General features: G+C 38.6%; 1 protein-coding gene and 1 pseudogene across 4 annotated transcripts in view; one reads left to right on the top strand and one right to left on the bottom strand.

Annotated features, from left to right (window-relative positions):
* Rgl1 (ral guanine nucleotide dissociation stimulator like 1) overlaps positions 1–22,911 on the bottom strand; it is a 262,529-nt gene that overhangs the window by 222,318 nt on the left and 17,300 nt on the right. The gene's annotated exons all lie outside the window — the stretch shown is intronic.
* Positions 1,865–2,479, top strand: LOC124075909 (cell division control protein 42 homolog; annotated as a pseudogene).

Raw genomic sequence — 22,911 nt, 5'->3', positions numbered from 1 at the left:
CTCTGTACAGGACACTGGTAATGGTAGGAGGCTTAAAAACATTTCATACAATTCTCAGGTGTCCAATGCTACACTGCCCTCTGCAGCAGTCTGCCTTCATTCTCCGTTTCTGTTCCTTTTGACCAATGATACCAATACTACAGGATCGGAAATGATTGACTGTTCTAATTGTACATGTGTCTTGTCTGAGTGTTGGAATGGATCCTGGAGCACGGCAGTTGTTATGAAGGTCCCGACTTTCGTCCCGATTCCGGTTACTGCGGATCCGGACTCCTTCCCTATTGTTGAGGTGCTCAGGAGCCGTAGGGATTTTGGAATCACGGCAGCTATTGTGACAGCGGTTGCAGTGTCTGCTGCTGCAGCGGTCACTGCTGGAGTGGCCATGGCTAATCAAGTGCAGACTGCGGCCACGGTTAATCAGGTCATCCAACAAACTTCCAACATTTTAGAGTCTCAAAGTAAAATCAATCAACATATTTTATCAGGAATTTTGGCCGTTAATCAAAGGGTGGATCTCCTCCAAGCTCAGATTGAGGAATTGTCAGACCTAGTACATTTGGGTTGTGTTGATCATCGTGCACATCTATGTATAACATCTCTCAGATTTAATGATTCCAGGAATACCTCTCAAATTATTGGACAGTACCTGGCCGGAAACTGGTCCATGGAAGCAGAGAAGTTGATCCAGACCCAACTGACACAAATTGCCATGTTGAACAACACTCGTGTGGACCCTGTGACATTGGGCCAATTTACGAATTGGTTGTCTTCTGCTTTTTCTTTCTTTAAGGAATGGGTGGGAGTAGGCATTTTTGGAGCGATGTGTTGTTTTGGGGTTGTCCTTTGTCTGTGGCTTTTCTGTCGCCTAAGAGCTCGCCATAGCCAAGAAAAGGCTATGATTGTCCAGGCTTTTGCAGCCCTAGAGAATGGTATCTCTCCACAAGTTTGGCTTGTGCAACTTAAGCAATAATTTCCTGGGTTTTGGCCATTGCACCCCAAGTTATCTTTGACATTGCACTGGGATTGGCATGCCCTCCTCTTCCTGCCTTCCCAGTTATGAAAGGCCCATGCACTCTGCAGGCCTTGTTGCCATTGCACGCAGGTGGGCTTCCATGCTGGTGCTGCACTTTATGCTTTGGACCCTTCGTTTTCTCAGGGGCTGAGAGACGGTGTTGCCACTTCCAACCTCATAGTCACTGACCGGCTACTTGTAAAATCCCCCTTCCTTTTCGCCGTCATCATGATGCAGGATGCGAGGCAAGGCACTGCACTTGAGTGATCCGGTCTCCGGACCTCAAGGGAAGCATGTCCTATTGCATACGGGTTTGGCGTCCACGCCCCGTCCCACGAAAAAAGGCGTCGGCTGATATGGTGTCAGATCTAGGGAAGGCGCCTCCTTGGGACTGAGCCATACATTGCACCCATGTTTGCACAGTGGGATAGGACCTCTACTTTCGCCTGCATTGTTTTTTAAGAGATAAGGGGGAACTGTGGTGAGCCGTGTTTCTAGACCGTTGCCGCCATTAGAAGATGGCGCCGGTCTCCGTTGTGGATCTTGGTAAACAACTCCTTATTAGGAAGAGTTGGCGCGCTGTCCCTCAACACCCTACGAGAAAACCCCGCATGGCAGCTTTGGATTGGACTTGAGTAAGCTTTATTAGGCTGTGTGTGGGTGCGTGGAGAAAGCGCGCGCTTGAGAGAAGACTAGAGTTAAGGCCTGAATAAACCGCTGAAAGAAGAATCCTGTGTCGTGTCTTCCTTGCTGGCGAGGGGGTCGCGACAAAATGCTGCCAATCCTTCAGTGGAAAGCTGAGGTCAACATTAAATTGAAAATATTTGAAATGAATACAGAACTATTTCAGCAATGCAGACAATTAAGTGCATTGTTGTGGGGGGTGATGCTGCTGGTAAAACATGTCTCCTGGCCCAAATATTTACTATTTTTGACAACCACGTAGTCACAGTTATGGTTGGTAGGAAGCCATACACTTGGGCTTTTTGATACTGTAGCACAAGATGACAGATTATGATGGCTGAGTTATCCACAAACAGATCTATTTCTAGTCTGCTTTTCAGTGGTCTCTCCACCCTCATTTGAAAATGTGAAAAAGTGGGTGCCTGAGACAACTCACCACTGTCCCAAGATACCTTCCTTGATTCTTGGGACTCAAACTGATTTTCCCTCTTCCACTGAGAAACTTGCCAAGAACAAGCAGAAGACGATTGCTTCAGAGAGTCTGCTGCCAAGCTGGCCAGTGACCTGCAGGCTGTCAAGCATCTGGAGTATTCTGCTCCCACACCAGCAGGCCTAAGGACTGCAGGTGTCAAAGAAATATTGGCTGTTCTGGAGCCTCCAGAGCCAAAGCAGAGCCACACATGGACTACACAAGTGAAAATTCCTTACAATCAGCCTGAAGTCATCCCCTCCACATCTTACTTTTTAGCCTGCTTTAGGTACTTAGCCCTTCACTTCTCCTAAGGCACAGCGGGAAAGGCCCTGCAGTGGGAGTTGGAAGCCCAGGTTCTAACTGGGGCTGCACCTCTGTAGGCCTCAGTTTACTCACTCATGTGTGGATTAAATGGTTGTCTACTCCCACTCACACACAGAAAATCCACTCTAAAGCTACAGTAATCAAGACATTGTGGTATTGGTGAAAGAACAGACATATCAATAAAACAGAACAGAGTCCATAAATAGACCCAAATAAACATAGAAAACTAGTCTCTGACAAAAGAGGAAAGAAAACACAATGGAGCCAAGCCAGTCTTTTCAAGGGTGCTGAGACTGGATGTTCGCATATTTAAAAATGAATTGTAGCACTCCATGTAAGATGCAATATTCTAAAACTCCGAGCAGACAACATAGGATAACACCTAGGTGACCTTGGATATGGTGGTAACTTTAGATACAGCACCAAAAGCATAATCCATGAAAGAAATAATTGATAAGTTGAACTTCATTAACATTTAAAACTTCTGATCTATGAAGGACAATGTCAAGAGAATGAATTATCATTCAAGCCAAACGACAGGATAAAATATTTGCAAAAGGCACATTTAATAGAAGACTGATATCTGCAATGTACAAAGAACTCTCAAATCTTGGCCATAAGAAAACAATCCAGTTAAATCTGGGGAAAACACCTGAACAGACATTTTACCAAAACCGAGATGTCAAATGAGCATATGAGAAGATATATCAACATCACTTGTTCTTAGGGAACTGCAAATTAAAACATCATGACACCACTATACACATATTACAATAGCCAAAATCTAAAACACTGACACTACCAAATACCAGTGAGGATGTGGAGAACAAGAACTCACAGCCATTGCTGGTGGGAATGCAAAATAGTACACTCTGGAAGGCAGTTTGGTGATTTCTTATTAATTTAAACATAGTCTTACCGTATGACCCAGCAAACACGCTCCTTAATATTTACTGAAAGCTTACATGAACAACAACAACAACAAAAAAAAAAAAACCTGCACACAGCTTTATTCATAACTGCCAAACCATGGAAGCAACCAAGATGAACTTCAGTAGGTGAATGGATAAATAAACTGTGGTACATCTAGATAATGAATTATTAAGCACAAAAAAGAAATAAACTATCAAGCCATGAAGAGACATAAAGAATCCTCAAATACATATTAAGTGAAGGAAGCCAACCTGAGAAGGCCACACACTCTATGATTCCAACTATATGACATTCTGGAAAAGGCAAAACTGCAGAGATGTAAAAAGACTTTGGTTACCTCTGGTTGGGAGGAGGTGGGACGAACAAGCAGAGCACAGAGGACTTTCAGGACAGTGAAACTGTTCTGTATGATACTGCAATAGAGGGTGCCTGCCATTGTGCATGTGTTCAAGAACAAAACCAAGAGTGAACTCTGCTGTAAACCATGGACTTCCGAGCAGTAATGAAGAATCAGTGTGGGCTCCTGGCTTTTAACAAATACACCACTGCAGTGCCAGATATGAACAAGGGGGAGGCTTGGCAACACATGGCAACACATGGCAACTTCCCCTCAATTTTACCATGAACCTAAAACTGCTCTCTAAAAATAAGTTGATTTTTTTTAAAAAGAATTAATTATGGATACACAATCACATCAGTGAAGCTCAAGCACATTATGAGGACTGATAAGCAAAAGAAGCCAGAGTTTTCATACTTTGTGATTCCATTTATAGACAGTCTGGACAGACAAGAGATCAACTTACTATTTTTTAACTTTACATGATGTGAAAGCAACAGTCATTCAGTAGAAACTACACTTCAAATTCTGAATTTCTTGGGGTGGGTACTGAGAATTAAACTCAGCGGCACTTGACCACCAGCACTTGACCACTTGACCACTGAGTCACATCCCTGTTGAGAGCCACAGCCGAAGGGGCCCCAGCAAACTTCCAGCCGCCAGTTGATTGGCTCCTCTGCGGTGATGCTCATTGGGCTGTTTCCCCGCCCTTTCAGACCACGGAGCTGCTCATTGGGGGACTTTTTTGGCTCCGCCCACACAACCCAGCCAATCCGCCTCAAGAGCAGGAGGAGGGGGGGGGGGTTGAGAGGCTTGTGGGAAGGCGGTGGTGGCAGTTGGGCTCTGAGGGAATTCCTGAAGAGCTAGGGTGGTGCAGCGTGTGTGTTCTAAAATAAAGTTCGTTTCTGCTTGATAAGTGGCTGGTGAATTGTGCCCAGCCAGACTACGGCACATCCCCAACCCTATTTTATATTTTATTTAGCGACAGGGTCTCACTGAGTTGCTTAGTGCCTCATTTTTTGCTGAGGCTGGATTTGAACTCAGGATCCTCCTGCCTCAGCCTCCCGAGACGCTGGAATTACAGGCATGTTCCACCACACCCAGCAAATTCTAAATTTTTATCTGTTCTCAAGCTAATAATATACAGAATAATACTTTCTTGAGAATCTGGGCAGCTTCCAGTAAGCCATACCATCTTCAGGGTAAAGAACCAATACCTTTCAGTGTACCATCCTACTGAGTTGCCACATGCAGTAGGTTAGGTATATTAAATGCACTTTCAACCTATGATATTTTTAACGCACAATAAACTAATTAGGATAAAACCTCACCATAAGTAGAGGAGCATCTGCATGTGAAACTTCGGTGGGGGGGAGGGGAATCTAACCCATAGTAATATCAAATAGATATTGTTTGCCTAGAGCCATTGTGGAGGGTGCAATACGGAAGGAGCCCAACAGATACTTGGGGTTGATGGAGATGCTCAGTATTTTTATTATCACAGAAGTATATACATTTGTCAAAACTCATAGAACTACACATTTAATACAGGTCCACTTTATTATATGTAAGCTATTTCTCAGTAAAGTTAATTTAAACACTTTCTTTCCCCTTTCCCAGAAACACTTGCAGCTATTTTCTATGCATCCTCATCATGACATGACTTTCCTACATTTTCTTTTCTTTCTTAACTTTATCGTTATCTCACTTTTGAAGTAATATTTTTTTCATTTACTTTAAAATTAAGTAATAACATTGGAAATTATTTTGTCTTTGCTCAAAAAGTAGGATGTGACAGAGGACTTAGGGCATAAAGGAAAGAGTTTAGCCCCGGGATTAGAGTGCTCTGAGCCACTCTACCCAGTTCTGTCAATTACTCACTGTGTGGTCTTGAGTAACCAACTCTGAGCTTAAATTTCCTCATCTGTTAAATGTCAATTATTATAATATCCACCTTTTAGGGATATTAAGCATATAGAGATTTTTGCCCAGAATAGGAATTCAGTAAATTATACTTACTGAATTATGTTTTCGTTTAAATTCTTCATCATTTCCCAGTATCATTCTGATACCAATATCAAAAACTCCATTTAAAAAAATCTGCAGGTGTGTTAGTCAGCTCTTTGTCACTGTGACAAAATACCTGAGATGAACTATTTAACAGGAAGAAAGATTTCTTTTGGCTCAGTTTTAGAGGTTTCAGTTCATTGGTCAGTTGGCCCCAATCTCTATGGAACTATGGTGAGGCAGAACATCATGGCAGGGAGCAAGTGACAGAGCAGAGCTGCTCACCTCATGACAGCTGGGGTGCAGAAAGAAGAGATTTTATAATATAGCTTTCCTCCAAGCCTATTAAGCTATGAATTCAAAAATGAATTAATCCATTCATGAGGTCAGGGTCCTCAGCATTTAATCATCCCCAGCAGCCCCAGCTCTGAAACCACTCTGGCAATGGGGACCAAGCCTTCAACACATGAGTTTTGGGGGGACAACTAAGATCTAAACTATAACAAGAAGTCAATATCACTAATGGACATAGATGCAAAAATCCTCAATAAAATAATAGCAAACCAAATTCAACAAATCACAAAGATCACACATCATCACCAAGTAAGATTTACTTGGATGCAACATACGCAAATCAATCAAGATGAGACATCATACTAACAGAATAAAAAAAACTACATGATCATCTTAAAAAATCATGACAAACTTCAACATCCTTTTGTGATTAAAAAAAAAACAGATATAGAAGACTTTCTTTCAACACAACAAAGGCCATTGATAAAAAGCCCATAACTAGCCTAACAATCAATGGAGGGAAATGGAAAGCTTCTCCTCTAAGAGCCAAAACAAGGCAAAGACGCCCACTTTAAACATAGTCCTGGAAGTATCAGAAGACAAAGAAAAAGAAATAAAAGGCATCTAAATTAGAAGGAAGGAAACAAGATTATTCCTGTTTATAGATAACAGGATTCCATAGAAGAAAATCCTAATGAATCCACAAAACAAATTCATTAAGTTACTCTTTGTTGAGAACCACAGCCGAAAGGGGCCCCAGCAAACTTCCAGCTGCCAGCTGATGATTGGCTCACAGCTTTGCGGGCAGCTGGAAGTTTGCTGGGGCCCCTTTGGGCTGTGGTTCTCAACAACTCTTCCCACAATCAACAAATTGTTATTGTATCTTTTTCTACCAATAACAATGTATCCAAAAGGGAAATCAAGAAAACATTTCTGTTTATCACAAAGAATAAAATACCTAAGAATATATTTAACACTGAGGTAAAAGATCGATACACCAAATATTACAAAACATTGATGAAAGAGGTTGAATAAGACATAAGTAAATAAAAAGATGTCTCATATTCATACATGGAAAGAATTAATGTCTGTATTACCTAAAGTGATATACTGATACAACACAATCCCCTGTCAAAATCCTAAGGGCATTTTTTATAAACTCTAAAATTTATTTGGAAAACAAAAGACCCCAAATAGACAAAGCTATCTTGAAAAGAAGAACAGAGTTAGAGGCATCATACTTTCTGACTTCGAATTATATACAAAGCTATAGTAATTAAAACAGCATGGAAACTTTTATGGTGCTGGCATTAAAATGGACATACAGACCAATGGAACAGAATAGAGAGCCCAGAAACAAAACCCAAGCATATATGACCATCTAATTTTCTTTTTTTTTTCTTTTTTTTAAGAGAGAGAGAGAGAGAGAATTTTAATATTTATTTTTTTTTAGTTATCGGCAGATACAACATCTTTGTTTGTATGTGGTGCTGAGGATCGAACCCAGGCTGCACGCATGCCAGGCGAGCGTGCTACAGCTTGAGCCACATCCCCAGCCCAAGATCATCTAATTTTCAACAAGTACACCAGAAATACATCATGGGAAAAGTCTCTTCAATATATAGTATAGGAAAACTGGATACCAGATACAAAAGAATGAAACTGGACCTTTATCTTACACTACATAAAAACCAACTTAAAATGGATTAAAGACCTAAACATAAGACCTGAAACCATAAAACTCCTAGAAGAAAACTAGGGAAAAGCTCCTTGATATTGGCCTTGGTAATGATTTTTTTTGGAAATCACACCCAAAGCTCAAGCAACATCAACAACAACAAAAATAATAATAAGAAGAAGACTGTATCAAGCTAAAAAGCTTCTAGACAACAATCAACAAAATGAAGACTCTTTTCAAACCGTACATATAATAAGGCATTAATATTCAAAATATATAAGAAACAACATAACTCAATAGCAAAGAAACAACTAACTCCACCTAAAAATGGGCACAGGACCTGAATTGACATTTTCCTAAAGAGAACACACAAATGGCCAACAAGTACACAAAACAGGGCTCAACATCACTAATCGTCAGGAAGCGCAATCAAAACCACAATGAGATACCACCTCTCGCCTGTCAGGATGACCATTATTTTAAATAAATAAATGATGAGCGCTGATGAGGACTTAGACAAATTAGAACCCTAGGGCACCACTGGTGTGAATGTAAATTAGTACAGTCATGAAGAACAAGATAGAGGATCCTCAGGAAAACAAAAACAGAGCTACCACATGACCCAGCAATATCCTTCTGGGTAAATATACAAGGGCAATGAGATCTGCACTTCATAGATACATTATCAGTCCTTTGTTCATTACAGCAATATTTACTCAAGTAACCAATATACACACACTTAAATGTCTGCTGATGAATGAAAAGACTCTTTTCAAACCAAAGAAATGTGAAATGTATAGGAAATTGATAGTGTATATATATATATATATATATATATATATATATATATCATATGTTTATTTGAAATATTGAGCTTTAAATAAGAGATGCTACCATTTACAAAAACCTGGATAAACCCAGAGGACAGTATGATAAGTGAAATAAGTCATTACATGTGGAATCATTAAAGAGCTAATCACATAGAAACAGAGTAGAACATCATTTACCAAAAGCAGAGATGGAGGTATAGGGAGATACAGGTCAAAGTATATAAAGTTGTGGTTATATAAGATGAATAAATTAATAATATTGTGCCCTGGAAATGTGTTAACAGAATAGATTTCAGGTACTCTTAACACATACACACACACACACACAAAAAAAAAAACCATGTGAGGAGATAAAATATATTGATTTTCTGGACTGTAGTAATCATTTCATTATGTATATGCACATAAAAACATCATGTTGTACACTGTAAAGAGATGCAATAAAAATTCAGTTGTTAAATTTTAAAAATTCTTCATTATTTATACAATAAAGTAGCCAGAGTAACAAACCTAAATAAAATTTAGTGGAACCGGGCACAGTGGCGCACGCCTATAATCACAGCAGCTCAGGAGGCTCAGGCAGGAGGATCCCAAGTTCAAAGCCAACCTCAGCAAAAAGCAAGGTGCTAAACAACTCAGTATCTAAATAAAATACAAAAATAGGGCTGGGGATGTGGGTCAGTGGTCGGGTGCCCCTGAGTCCAATCCCCAGTACCCAAAAAAAAAAAAAAAAAAAATTAGTGGAATTAGCACGAATCTGTCTGGAAAGGTCACTAGCCAGAATAGAAGTTCACAATGACTTAAGGAGGTCAAAGTCCATCAAACATGATCACTCCAACCTGGGTCTGTGAGCCCTGCAAGCCCATACATTGTTACCACTATGCAACAAGGTAAGAACAGAAATAAAAGCATTTAGAAACTTTTATGGAAATTTGGTACAACCTGATATCCAAGTATATGATCAATGTTTAAAAATGTGATTTCGAATATAAGATTCTTGTAGGAGAAGGTTCTGATGACACAGCTGCAATGACAGGAGGAAACAGTCCAGAGTAATTACTCGAGGATGCAAATTAGGGAGCTTGAGTTAGATGTAAAGCAACACACTGCTTCCTTCATCAAGAAAGCCTTCCTTATGGAAAAACAAAAGACCCAGAATAGCAAAAGCAATTCTAAGCAGGAAGTGTGAATCAGGCGGTATAGCGATACCAGATTTCAAACTATACTACAGAGCAATAGTAACAAAAACAGCATGGTACTGGTACCAAAACAGGCGGGTGGACCAATGGTACAGAATAGAGGACACAGAGACCAAGCCACAAAATTACAACTTTCTTATATTTGATAAAGGGGCTAAAATCATGCAATGGAGGAAGGATAGCATCTTCAACAAATGGTGCTGGGAAAACTGGAAATCCATATGCAACAAAATGAAACTGAATCCCTTTCTCTCGCCATGCACAAAATTTAACTCAAAATGGATCAAAGAGCTTGATATCAAATCAGAGACTCTGCGCCTGATAGAAGAAAAAGTTGGCTACGATCTACATATTGTGGGGTCCGGCTCCAAATTCCTTAATAGGACCCCCATAGCCCAAGAGTTAATAACTAGAATCAACAAATGGGACTTACTCGAACTAAAAAGTTTTTCTCAGCAAGAGAAACAATAAGAGAGGTAAATAGGGAGCCTACATCCTGGGAACAAATTTTTACTCCTCACACTTCAGATAGAGCCCTAATATCCAGAGTATCAAAGAACTCAAAAAATTAAACAATAAGATAACAAATAACCCAATCAACAAATGGGCCAAAGACCTGAACAGACAGTTCTCAGAGGAGGACATACAATCAATCAACAAGTACATGAAAAAATGCTCACCATCTCTAGCAGTCAGAGAAATGCAAATCAAAACCACCCTGAGATACCATCTCACTCCAGTAATATTAGCAGCCATTATGAAGTCAAACAACAACAAGTGCTGGCGAGGATGTGGGGAAAAGGGTACACTTGTACATTGCTGGTGGGACTGCAAATTGGTGCGGCCAATTTGGAAAGCAGTATGGAGATTCCTGGGAAAGCTGGGAATGGAACCACCATTTGACCCAGCTATTGCCCTTCTCGGACTATTCCCTGAAGACCTTAAAAGAACGTACTACAGGGATACTGCCACATCGATGTTCATAGCAGCACAATTCACAATAGCTAGACTGTGGAACCAAACCAGATGCCCTTCAATAGATGAATTGATAAAAAAAAATGTGGCATTTATACACAATGGAGTATTACGCAGCACTAAAAAATGACAAAATCATGGAATTTGCAGGGAAATGGATGGCATTAGAGCAGATTATGCTAAGTGAAGCTAGCCAATCCCTAAAAAACAAATGCCAAATGTCTTCTTTGATATAATGAGAGCAACTAAGAACAGAGCAGGGAGGAAGAACAGGAGGAAAAGATTAACATTAAACAGAGACATGAGGTGGGAGGGAAAGGGAGAGAGAAGGGAAATTGCATGGAAATGGAAGGAGACCCTCATTGTTATACAAAATTACATATAAGAGGTTGTGAGGGGAAAGGGAAAAAAAACAAGGGAGAGAATTAAATTACAGCAGATAGGGTAGAGAGAGAAGATGGGAGGGGAGGGGAGGGGGGATAGTAGAGGATAGGAAAGGTAGCAGAATACAACAGTCACTAGTATGGCATTATGTAAAAATGTGGATGTGTAACTGATGTGATTCTGCAATCTGTATTTGGGGTAAAAATGGGAGTTCATAACCCACTTGAATCTAATGTATGAAATATGATATGTCAAGAGCTTTGTAATGTTTTGAACAATAATAAAAAATAAATAAATAAATAAAATATAAAAAACAAAAACAAAAAAAAAAAAGAAAGCCTTCCTGTGGAGACAGCTGAATTACAAAATGTGATTAGGGATGATGGTAAAAATCATGGATTATATAAAGGCTAACGCATTGCACTTGAGGTTTTTCTTTTATGTGATAATATAGAAGCTGGTCATAAACAATTATTATTTAATGTTGAGGTTTATGATACATAGGAGAAAAGTTCTATGATACATTGGAGAATGTTTGAACTATTTTAAATAAACTCTTAAGAGTTTCTGCTGGATAAGAAACCAGTTTGGGTCCAAATTTTTAAAGATTTGTATTGGATAGCCAACCTTATTTGTCTAAAACCTTCAGCATGTTAATAATCCTAGTATTTTCAACAAGAAGGAAAACCAACATGTTTTTCAGTAGCAGATGACTGAAAGGACAAAACAAATATTACGAGTTTGGAAGAACAGTTTTCACAGATTGTTATGTCGTGTTTCACAATTTAACAACCACAGTCAATGAAGCAGGTAATGATTTTGACATCTGCAAAAAGTGATTGTCAAATAACAGATGAAATTGATAGAATGTTGGAAATTTTTATTCTCTCTCAAAGAAAGACACATGCCTAGGAAATTCATGGAGCCATAATCCATGCCTTTCACTGATATATGATTTAAACGTAATATAACCTCTAAGAATGTCTTAATCTCCTCCTTGATATCTTTTGCAACCCATTGTTCATTCAATAGCATATTATTTAATCTCCAGGTGTTAAGAGTAGATTTTATTTTTTATTTTATCATTGATTTCTAATTTCATTCCATTGTGGTCTGATAAAATGCAGGGTAGTATTCTACCTTTTTGTGTTTACTAAGATTTGCTGTGTGGCATAACATACGGTCTATTTTAGAGAAGGATCCATGTGCTGCTGAGAAGTGTATTCACGCACTGATGGATAATATACTCTATATATATGTCGGTTAAGTCTGAGTTATTGATTGTATTATTGAGTTCTATAGTTTCTTTGTTTAGCTTTTGTTTGGAAGATCTATCTAGTGGTGAAAGAGGTGTGTTAAAGTCATCCAGAATTATTGTGTTGTGATCTATTTACTCTTGAACTTGAGAAGAGTTTGATTGACGAACGTAGATGTTCCGTTGTTTGGGGCATATGTATTTATAACTGTTATGTCTTGTTGATGTATGGTTCCCTTAAGCAGTATGAAATGTCCATCTTTATCCCTTTTGATTAACTTTGGCTTGAAGTCTACTTTATTTGATATAAGGATGGAAACACCTGCTTGCTTATGTAGACCATTCTGTGGGTGTCTTTTCCCATGAGTCTCTAAACTTAATATAACCTAACAGAGTAAACTGTTAAGGCTGATCACTAATAAAGGATTATAAATGAATTTTTTAAATACCATGTCATATACTTCATTTTTTAAAAAATGTTAAAAATGAATAACTTGGGCTGGGGATGTGGCTCAAGCGGTAGCGCGCTCCCCTGGCATGCACGGGGTGCTGGGTTCGAGCCTCAGCACCACATACAAATAAAATAACAATGTTGTGTCCACCGAAACTAAAAAAATAAATATTAAAAAATTTCTCTCTCTCTCTTTAAAAAAAATGAATAACTTGAGTTTAAGTTGCTTTAAAAACTCTTTCTATATTCCCATCTATATACTTCTTGAGACTGGCTTTCTTCATTATAATAATATTAAAAGAATATGGAATTGGTTAGATATACATTATATCCTACAAATAGTGCTATAATGAATTCAACATAGACTAGATAAAATAATAAACATGAAGAAAGCTAGTTGGTCATAATAAAAACTTTAAAAGTAAATATACAAAGTGTTTATAAAATGTGTGTATTCTGGATAGTAAATAGAGAGATTTACTACCTTCTTCTTAACTTTTTTGTTTAATTACAATTTGGGATATAATGATAGTAATAGTGATTCTCTATGCTAATTACCTATGTACATACTTTCTATAAATAGTACATATAGTTTTTTACAATTCTCTTTTTCCTATCTTATGTTTGGTCTGTTTACATTTACATAGCGATAGACATATAGACCAACAAAACAGAAAAGAGGGCTGGGGTTGTAGCTCAGTGGTAGAGCACCTGCCCTGCATGTGTGAGGCACTGGGTTCGATCCTCGGCACCACACAAAAATAAATAAATAAAGATATGGTGTCTATCTACCATCAAATAAATATTAAAGGACACACACACAAAAAAAAAAAAAAACAGAAAAAGAGAGCCCAGAAATAAACTTAGGCACATATTGTCAAATGACCTTGAACAAGTGTGCCAAAACTACACAATGGGGAAAGAAGAGTCTCTTCAACCAACACTCCTGAGAAAACTAGATACCCAAAGCAAAAGAATGAAACTGGACCCTCATCTTACACCACACACAAAAATCACCTTGAAATGTATTAAATTTCAAAACAGTGAGACTTAAAACTAAAACTTCTAGAAAAAAATAGGAGATATAAGCTTTATCGCACTGGTCTTAACGATTTCTTGAAGATGGCACCAAAATCACAGGCAACAAAAGCAAAAATAGTGTTCGATTTTTATTTACTGAAAGGTAATTAAAAATTTTTATACATGTTTATATTTATTGAATGAATTATAGAAAAGGGGATTGTGATTTCAATGTCTTTACTGCTATTTATTCTGTAAAATTACTTTTATTGAGCTTTTAACAAGTGTTAGTATATGATGGCTTTAAACTTACTGGGGTCCTACCACACAAGTTGAAGCCTTATTTAAAGCATCCATACAGAAGAAGAGATGGCGCCTTCACCATCTTAAGCTTCCCCAGCATAGTTTTAGGAGTCTCCTTTAATTCTAACATTTGTTCTGTTTCTGTGGGGAAATCAACAAGGAGGAATTCTGAGTCTGTGGCATTAGCAGGACTGGGTGATCCCAGAGAAAGCTGTGCACTGTTAAGACTCTGCTGCCACCGTGTGGCCATTTTGTTTATGACCTGTAGGTAGAAGATGCAACCTGAAGCTTTTCTTTGTCTCTCAACCTCAAAGCGTTTCCTATTCTGTCTTTCCCATCTAATTACCTGGTAAGCTCTGTGAAATCTAGCAAGGCCTCTGCCTTTCTCTATTTCATGCTTGCTTTTTAAATTCACTCCCTGTTTTCAGGGAATTTATTATTGATAAATGAATGTGGGCAACCAAAGTGTCACCCAAACTGCAACAAAGCAATGAATTATGCAATTAATTAAAGCACATCTGTGTTCAAATAAAAATTTTAAGATTGTAGCAATGAAATATAAATTATTTTAATCCCTGTCACCCAGAGAGAACATCACTTCAAATGCAGCAATTAGCAAGACACAAGCCATCCTGGATATATTTCCAATTACGTTGCCAGAAGGTAGATTAATAATTTATGGAGTGGTAAAACTGAGTAAAGGTCTTTTAAAATGTAATGTTTGGAGAGTTTGGCTTTCCTAAATCTCCATTATAATCACATAGTAGTTTTACATTGATAATATACATTACACCTCATCTGAACAGAGATGAAACATGCCTGATTAACAAAAGAAAAGAGAAGACTGGAGTCTGTTTCAGAAGCTAGAGGCTTTTTCCCAAGCTCTTCCTTCTCTGTAGGTATCTTCTTAATAGTAACAATTATGAAGAGGATCCAAGCCAAAGCCCATGTTTCCTTGTGACATGAAAAAATTCCACTTTAAGTCATCTGTGCAACCTATATGGAACTTTGCAAAGTCAATCTTCCTTGGAGACTTCCCACATACATCAGAAAACTATTTTTGAAAAATGTTGGCACTATGCCAGACACAGTAGCACTCACTAACAATCCCAGTGATGTGGGAAGCTGAGACAGGAAGATTCCAAATCCAAGGCCAGCCTGGAAAAGTTAGCAAGACTCTGTCTCAAAATTTTTAAAAATTAAAAGGTCTGGGGATATAGCTCAGTGGTAAAGTGCCCTGGGTTCAATTCAATACCCAGCATCAAAGAAAAGAAAGAAAGAAAAAGAAAAATGTTGGCACTATACAAAAAAATCAACTCAAAATGGATCAAAGACTTACATATAAGACCCCAAATTGTGAAAATACCAGAAGAAAACAGAGAAATGCTTCAGGAAATTGATCTGGGAAAATAATTTTTGGATATGACCCCAGATGCACAAGCAACAAAAGCAAAAGTTGACAAATGGGATTACATCAAACTAAAAAGCTTTTACACAGCAAAGAAAAGAATTATCAGAGTAAAGAGACAGCCTACATAGAGGGCAGAAGCTCGGCTCAGAGGGCAAGCTCCGCCTATTGGAAGAGAAGAAAATGGGATTCAGCCATAGAACAGGGGATGCCAGCATGGCAGAGATCTGATGTCATCGGAGAGCGGCCGAGGAGAGAACTTCATCGGTGCCAGCGGCGACAGAAACAGTTGGTCCCCTGGTAGGGAGGGTGAGTCACAGATACCCGAGTCTCTCTCGCTTTGTCGTCGAGCCAGAGGGGAGGAGCGGGGCCGCCGCCCGCGCCCGCAAGGCAGGCAGACCTGCGACAGACCGGCGGATCAGGCCCAGAGGCCTGCCAGCGTGGTACACACTTCACCCCAACTGGAGTAGGGGCAGAGCAGAGCCTTCGCCCGCGCCCAGATCAGGCCCAGCGGCCCGCCTGTGTGGTGGTCAAGTGACCCCAATTGGACTGGGGGCGGAGCGGAACTGACACCCGTGCCCGCAAGGTGGGCAGACCGGCGACCAACCTGCAGATCAGGCCTAGCGGTCCCCGGGCATGGTAGGAGGGGCAGGGCAGAGCCTTCGCCCCCACCTGCAAGGTAGGCAGACCTGTGACAGAACGGCGGATCAGGCCCAGGGGTCCGCGGGCGTGGTAGACACCTCACACCAATTGGAGGAGGGGCAGAGCAGAGCCCCCGCCCGCACCTGCAAGGGAGACTTTTCAACTATACAAGAGCAATATAAATATATAGGGGGGGAAAAATTTCAAAAACACAACAGTTTCACCAAGAAGAAAGAAACGCAAGCAGTATGAAAAGACAAGGAAAGAAAGGACTACAAGCAATGCAGGTCAGCTCAACTTTAGAAGAGGTAACAGCTGCAGCAGATGGAATGTCAGATAAAGAATTCAGGATACATATGCTTCAGATGATCTGGAGTATCAAGGAAGAAATTAGACAGCAAAATCAGACAATGAAAGATCACTTCGACAAGGAATTACACAAACAAATCCAGGAAGCAAAGGATCAACTATACAGGGAGATAGAGGTTATAAAAAACAAACAAACAGAAATCCTAGAAATGCAGGAAGCAATAAACCAACTTAAAAACTCAATTGAGAGTACTACCAGCAGAGTAGAACACTTAGAAGATAGAACATCAGACAATGAAGACAAAGTATTTCAACTTGAAAAGAACATAGACAGCTCAGCAAGACTGTTAAGAAACCATGAGCAGAACATCCAAGAAATATGGGATAACATTAAGAGACCAAACTTAAGAGTCATTGGGATACAGGAAGGTATAGAACTCCATACCAAAGGAATGAGCAATTTATTCAATGAAATAATATGAGAAAACTTCCCAGACTTGAAGAATAAGACAGAATCCCAAATTCTAGAAGCCTACAGGACGCCGAATGTGCAAAATTATAAGAGATCCACACCTAGACACATTATAATGAAGATGCCCAACATACAGAATAAGGAGAGAATTTTAAAAGCTACAAGAGAAAGGAAGCAGATTACATTTAGGGGCAAGCCAATCAGGATAACAGCTGATCTTTCAACACAGACTCTGAAAGCTAGAAGATCCTGGAATAACATATTTCAAACACTGAAAGAAAATGGGTTCCAACCAAGAATTGTGTATCCAGCGAAATTAAGCTTCAGGATGGAAGATGAAATTAAAACCTTCCACGACAAACAAAAGTTAAAAGAATATGCAGCTAGAAAACCATCTCTTCAAAACATCCTCGGCAAAACATTACAGGAAGAGGAAATGGAAAATAACAATGAAAACCAACAGTGGGAGGTAGGACAGTAAAGGGGGGAGTAATAATCAAAGAGGAAAACAAACCATGTTTAGTAACATAAATAAACAAATATGGCTGGAACAACAACCCATATCTCAATAATAACCCTAAATGTTAATGGCTTAAACTCACCAATTAAGAGACACAGGCTAGTAGAATGGATCTCAAAACAAGACCCAACAATATGCTGCCTACAGGAGACGCATTTGATAGGAAAAGACATACATAGGCTGAAGGTGAAAGGTTGGGAAAAATCATATCACTCATATGGACTTCGGAAACAAGCAGGAGTGTCCATACTCATATCAAATAAAATAGATTTCAAGCCAAAGTTAATCAAAACGGATAAAGAGGGACACTACATACTGCTTAAGGGAACCATACACCAGCAAGACATAACAATCATAAATATATATGCCCCAAACAATGGTGCAGCTATGTTCATCAAACAAACTCTTCTCAAGTTCAAGAGTCTAATAGACCACCATACAATAATCATGGGAGACTTCAACACACCTCTCTCGCCACTGGACAGATCTTCCAAACAAAAGTTGAATAAGGAAACTATAGAACTCAATAACACAATTAATAACCTAGACTTAATTGACATATATAGAATATACCACCCAACATCAAGCAGTTACACTTTTTTCTCAGCAGCACACGGATCCTTCTCAAAAATAGATCATATATTATGTCACAGGGCAACTCTTAGACAATATAAAGGAGTAGAGATAATACCATGCATCTTATCTGATCATAATGGAATGAAACTGAAAATCAATGATAAAAGAAGGAAGGAAAAAGCATACATCACTTGGGGAATGAACAATAGGTTACTGAATGATCAATGGGTTATAGAAGACATCAAGGAGGAAATTAAAAAATTCTTAGAGATTAATGAAAACACAGACACAACATATCGGAATCTGTGGGACACACTGAAAGCAGTTCTAAGAGGAAAATTCATTGCTTGGAGTTCATTCCTTAAAAAAAGAAAAAACCAACAAATAAATGATCTCATGCTTCATCTCAAAATCCTAGAAAAAGAAGAGCAAAACAACAGCAAAAGAAGTAGAAGGGAAGAAATAATTAAAATCAGAGCTGAAATTAAAGAAATCGAAACAAAAGAAACAATTGAAAAAATTGACAAAACTAAAAGTTGGTTCTTTGAAAAAATAAACAAAATCGACAGACCCTTAGCCATGCTAGCGAAGAGAAGAAGAGAGAGAACTCAAATTACTAGCATACGGGATGAAAAAGGCAATATCACAACAGACACTTCAGAAATACAGAAGATAATCAAAAATTATTTTGAATCCTTATACTCCAATAAATTAGAAGATAGTGAAGGCATCGATAAATTTCTGAAGTCATATGATCTGCCCAGATTGAGTCAGGAGGATATAGACAACCTAAACAGACCAATATCAATCGAGGAAATAGAAGAAACCATCAAAAGACTACCAACTAAGAAAAGCCCAGGACCAGATGGGTATACAGCAGAATTTTACAAAACCTTTAAAGAGGAACTAATACCAATACTTTTCAAGCTACTTCAGGAAATAGAAAAAGAGGGAGAACTTCCAAATTCATTCTACGAGGCCAACATCACCCTGATACCTAAACCAGACAAAGACACTTCAAAGAAAGAAAACTTCAGACCAATATCTCTAATGAACCTAGATGCAAAAATCCTCAATAAAATTCTGGCCACTCGGATACAAAAACATATCAAAAAAATTGTGCACCATGATCAAGTAGGATTCATCCCTGGGATGCAAGGCTGGTTCAATATACGGAAATCAATAAATGTTATTCACCACATCAATAGATTTAAAAATAAGAACCATATGATCATCTCGATAGATGCGGAAAAAGCATTCGACAAAGTACAGCATCCCTTTATGTTCAAAACTCTAGAAAAACTAGGGATAACAGGAACATACCTCAATATTGTAAAAGCAATCTATGCTAAGCCTCAGGCTAGCATCATTCTGAATGGAGAAAAATTGAAGGCATTCCCTCTAAAATCTGGAACAAGACAGGGATGCCCTCTCTCACCACTTCTGTTCAACATAGTTCTCGAAACACTGGCCACAGCAATTAGACAGACAAAAGAAATTAAAGGCATAAAAATAGGAAAAGAAGAACTTAAATTATCACTATTTGCAGATGATATGATTCTATACCTAGCAGACCCAAAAGGCTCTACAAAGAAACTATTAGAGCTAATAAATGAATTCAGCAAAGTGGCAGGATATAAAATCAACACGCATAAATCAAAGGCATTCCTGTATATCAGCGACAAATCCTCTGAAATGGAAATGAGGACAACCACTCCATTCACAATATCTTCAAAAAAAATAAAATACTTGGGAATCAACCTAACAAAAGAGGTGAAAGACTTATACAATGAAACTATAGAACCCTAAAGAGAGAAATAGAAGAAGATCTTAGAAAATGGAAAAATATACCCTGTTCATGGATAGGCAGAACTAACATCATCAAAATGGCGATATTACCAAAAGTTCCCTATAGGTTTAATGCAATGCCAATCAAAATCCCAAAGGCATTTCTTGTAGAAATAGAGAAAGCAATCATGAAATTCATATGGAAAAATAAAAGACCCAGAATAGCAAAAACAATGCTAAGCAGGAAGTGTGAATCAGGCGGTATAGCGATACCAGACTTCAAACTATACTACAGAGCAATAGTAACAAAAACAGCATGGTACTGGTACCAAAACAGGCGGGTGGACCAATGGTACAGAATAGAGGACACAGAAACCAACCCACAAAACTACAACTATCTTATATTTGATAAAGGGGCTAAAAGCATGCAATGGAGGAAGGATAGCATCTTCAACAAATGGTGCTGGGAAAACTGGAAATCCATTTGCAACAAAATGAAACTGAATCCCTTTCTCTCGCCATGCACAAAAGTTAATTCAAAATGGATCAAGGAGCTTGATATCAAATCAGAGACACGCCGTCTGATAGAAGAAAAAGTTGGCTACGATCTACATACTCTGGGGTCGGGCTCCAAATTCCTCAATAGGACACCCATAGCACAAAATTAATAACTAGAATCAACAAATGGGACTTACTCAAACTAAAAAGTTTTTTCTCAGCTAAAGAAACAATAAGAGAGGTAAATAGAGAGCCTACATCCTGGGAACAAATCTTTACTCCTCACACTTCAGATAGAGCCCTAATATCCAGAGTATACAAAGAACTCCAAAAATTAGACAATAAGATAACAAACAACCCAATCAACAAATGGGCCAAGGACTGAACAGACAGTTCTCAGAGGAGGACATACAATCAATCAACAAGTACATGAAAAAATGCTCACCATCTCTAGCTGTCAGAGAAATGCAAATCAAAACCACCCTAAGATACCATCTCACTCCAGTAAGATTGGCAGCCATTATGAAGTCAAACAACAACAAGTGCTGGCGAGGATGTGGGGAAAAGGGTGTACTTGTACATTGCTGGTGGGACTGCAAATTGGTGCAGCCAATTTAGAAAGCAGTATGGAGATTTCTTGGAAAGCTGGGAATGGAGCCACCATTTGACCCAGCTATTCCCCTTCTTGGTCTATTCCCTAAAGACCTAAAAAGAGCATGCTACAGGGACACTGCTACATCGATGTTCATAGCAGCTCAATTCACAATAGCAAGACTGTGGAACCAACCCAGATGCCCTTCAATAGACGAATGGATTAAAAAAATGTGGCATTTATACACAATGGAGTATTACTCTGCATTAAAAAATGACAAAATCATAGAATTTGCAGGGAAATGGATGGCACTAGAGCAGATTATGCTAAGTGAAGCTAGCCAATCCCTAAAAAACAAATGCCAAATGTCTTCTTTGATATAAGGAGAGTAACTAAGAACAGAGTAGGGACGAAGAACATGAGAAGAAGATTAACATTAAACAGAGATGAGAGGTGGGAGGGAAAGGGAGAGAAAAGGGAAATTGCATGGAAATGGAAGGAGACCCTCAGGGTTATACAAAAGTACATACAAGAGGAAGTGAGGGGAAGGGGAAAAATAATACAAGGGGGAGAAATGAAGGTCAGTAGAGTGGGTAGAGAGAGAAGAGGGGTGGGGAGGGGAGGGGAGGGGGGATAGTAGAGGATAGGAAAGGCAGCAGAACATGACAGTCACTAGTATGGCAATATGTAAATCAATGGATGTGTAATTGATGTGATTCTGCAATCTGTATATGGGCTAAAAATGGGAGTTCATAACCCACTTGAAGCAAAGTGTGAAAGATGATATATCAAGAACTATGTAATGTTTTGAACAACCAACAATAAAAAAAAAAAAGAAAAAAAAGCACAAGAACATAAAAAAAAAAAAAAAGAGGCACTTTTCTGGAATGACAGTGTAAATGATTAAGGACTTTCTTGTTGAGTTAAGTTTTCCTGACAAACTGGTGTCATCATAATTAAATGCACAAATTTCTTTGCTACCCTTCAAAAAAAAAAAAAAAAGAGACAGCCTACAGAAGAGGAGAAAACATCTGAAAATTATTCATTCAATTAGGGAGTAACATTCAGAATATGTAAGGAACTCAACAGCAAAAAATAATCCAATTAAAAATGGATTATTAAATGATCTGAGTCAACTTTTCTCAAAAGAAGATATACAAATGGCCAACAAGTACACACAAAAATGTTCACTATCACCGATCATCAGGAAAATGCAAATCAAAACCGCAACAAACCTCAATTTGTCTCACCCTAGATAGAATGGCTGTTACCAAAAAGATAAAAAATACAAATGTCGGCAAGGATGCAGAGAAAAGGGACTCTTCTGCACTGCTGATGGGGATGTAAATTAGTACAGACATTATCGAAAACAACGTGGAGGTTCCTCAAAAAATTAGAACTAGAACTCCCAGATGACTGAGCTACTTCATTATGGTATATATACAGCCAAAGGAAATGCAATAAGTATGTCATAGAAACAGCATTCACACGTTTACTGGTATTCACAATTGCCAAGATATGGGATCAACTTAGGTGTCCATCATGGATAAAGGAAAAAAGAAAATGTGGTATATTTACATAATATAATAATATTCAACCTTCAAAAAGAACAAAATCCTGTCATCTATAGCAAAATGGATGGCACAGTCCCATCACTTATTTTCAAGTGAAATAAGTCAGGCATAGAAAGAAAAAAATCATACATTCTCAGATGTCGAAGCCTAAAAAGTTTATCTTGTAGAAGTAGAGAGTAAAATCATGGTTACCAAAGTGTGTGGAGAATGCAGGACAGTGACAGAATATTAAAAGCCACAGGATGCAATTGGATAGGGGAACAAGAGTTGACAACCACTACTAAAGCTTTTCAGAAGAGAGGATTTTGAATGTTCCCAGCCCAATGGAATAAAAATGTTTAAAGTGATGGTTAGGCCAGTTACCTTTATCTGAT

The sequence above is a fragment of the Marmota monax genome, unplaced genomic scaffold (genome assembly GCF_021218885.2).
Source record: "Marmota monax isolate L192 unplaced genomic scaffold, Marmota_monax_Labrador192_F-V1.1 WCK01_AAM20220418_F8-fsc00209, whole genome shotgun sequence".
Lineage (NCBI taxonomy): Eukaryota > Metazoa > Chordata > Mammalia > Rodentia > Sciuridae > Marmota > Marmota monax.
Note: the sequence above shows the minus strand (reverse complement) of the source record. Positions and strands in the feature narration are given on the sequence as shown.